At 36.7% G+C, this 2,163-nt stretch overlaps 1 pseudogene; it reads left to right on the top strand.

Annotated features, from left to right (window-relative positions):
* Positions 1-446: 446 nt before the first annotated feature.
* On the top strand, positions 447-989 carry LOC147290927 (dirigent protein 2-like; annotated as a pseudogene).
* Positions 990-2,163: the final 1,174 nt, after the last annotated feature.

The raw sequence follows: 2,163 nt of genomic DNA, 5'->3' as shown, positions 1-2,163 counted from the left end.
GGTGTATACACCTCTCTTCCACAAGTTCATTCTTAGCTATGTGACTACTTATTATAAGAGACGATATATACAACCGTTTACACATAATTAGTTCACTACAATACTGTAGCCTTTTGCTCTTTCTCTCTTCACGTCTATGTTTTAATTTTTTGATCCCAAATTTGAATTTCTATCCACAGGGTAACGGTACTAAGGACATGCTCTAAGTTCGCCTTCTCACATGGTACACCCATCAAATCTTAGAAACGTCTCATAAAACAACATCATATTCACGTGTTCACTCAACATTTTACTTTGACGGTTAGCAGAGAAATGGTTAACTTTAATCGTCTCTTTCTCATTCATATATAAATTAACACCACTGTGTGCACCAACCATTGTGTACAAACAAAATTGATTACCCAATTCTTTTTCTGTTCATCAATTTGTTGTTGATCTCCCCACTAATGGCATTATACCCATTTTCAAGCCCCACCAAACTGGCCATGTCCTTGTTGGTTCTGGTCTTGCTCACATCTCTAGCCCAGGCTCAAAGGCCTAAATAAACCATGCTATTGTTTTACTTGCAAGACTTGTCATCTGGACCCAATGCCAGTGTTGTCCCAATCACTGGCATCCAACGCAAACCTCAGTCTTTCACCTCATTTGGCACCATTTTTGCTCTTGATGACCCCATCACAGAAACCCCTGATAGCCACTTAGCCCAAGTTGGTCGAGCCCAAGGCATCATTGTGGCCTCGTCATTGTCCGGCTCTAATGTGCACGTTTCAATGTCACTTGCGTTCACCAATGTGGAATACAATGGTAGCTCCCTTGAGATACAAGGCATCGGCTGCTAGTTTGAGAGGCTTAAAGAGCTCGCGGTGGTGTCAAGGACCGGAACATTCAGGTTTGTAAAGGGCTATGCTACATTGGAGACCATTTACTATGACAATAGAACTCAATACTCTGTCATTAGGTGCACCATTAGGTTGCTTCAGTCCCCCTGAGGGGTGTAAAAGATGCTCTGCATTGTAATGAAATTGTAGACCAGTGTCCAATTTCAGTGATTTCAATGACTTGAAAGATAGAAGTAGTGAACTAGCAAATTCCAAATCATTATGGGCCATTACTTTATATGCAGATTTCTTTCTTGTTTTTTACACAGGGGGCCAGAGGAGTAACAAACCATTATGGGCAGAGTTGTCCCAGCCCAGACATCATTCGAACTAACTAAAATCAAACAAGGCCTATATTTGCTCCATAAACTGGTGTCATTTAATCATCTTGGCATTCATTCTCAAAAGAGGAAAAAAAAAAAACCATTAACAAAGAAGTTTAGAAATAAGCATTCCCATTATATCTTTCTGAAGACAAGACTAAAATTAAGGTCATAATTATAGAAACAAGTAACAAAGCTTTTTAAGTAATTGTTTTCCTTTTTCTAAAATGAGACCGGAAATTTGGAGATACGAGAGTTAAGCTTTTATCATCAATATAAGATCAAGTACTCTATCACATAATATTATAAAGCTTCCACCAAATAACTAAGGGGGGTGTACTCAATCAAGACTTTTAAAGACTTTTGTTAAATTAAAAAGTCAGTAGGTACTCAATTAAGACTTTTATATACTTTTAAAAAGTCTATGAAAGTCAGGGGGTACTCAATCAAGACTTTTTAAAAGTCTATGAAAGTCATACAGTACTCAAAATGTCAATGACTTTCACAGATTTCTCAAATCCATAGACTTTGAAAGACTTTTGGCATCAAAGTATACATACCAAATCTTCTTATTTCTCTTCCATTTCCCCTCAAGACTTTGAAAGACTTCCCTTTTTCTCTCTCCGCCTCCTTTAGCATTACATGCGCGCGTGTATGTCCCTTCCAACATTGATACACCTATTCCTTATATTGTCCCATCACTATGCCATTACATATAAATAGACCTGTCATATACGGTTCTAACTCCAGACTTCAGTGCTCCAGAAGTTAGTTTTATGGGTTTACAACATGTCAATTATTATATATTGTTCTACCTTTTTATTTTTTGTATGTTTACGTTGAGAGTTTCAAGGATGACTTGAGTTAGATTTATCTGTTAGATACAATAATAAAGAGATTAATTCAACATTTTTTAAATTTTTGACTTATATGTTAAGTAGTAATACAACATTATTTCTTTC

Source organism: Dryas octopetala, chromosome 3, assembly GCF_963921425.1.
Source record: "Dryas octopetala chromosome 3, drDryOcto1.1, whole genome shotgun sequence".
Lineage (NCBI taxonomy): Eukaryota > Viridiplantae > Streptophyta > Magnoliopsida > Rosales > Rosaceae > Dryas > Dryas octopetala.
The sequence above is the reverse complement of the archived record's forward strand: the minus strand, read 5'-3'. Positions and strand labels throughout refer to the sequence as shown.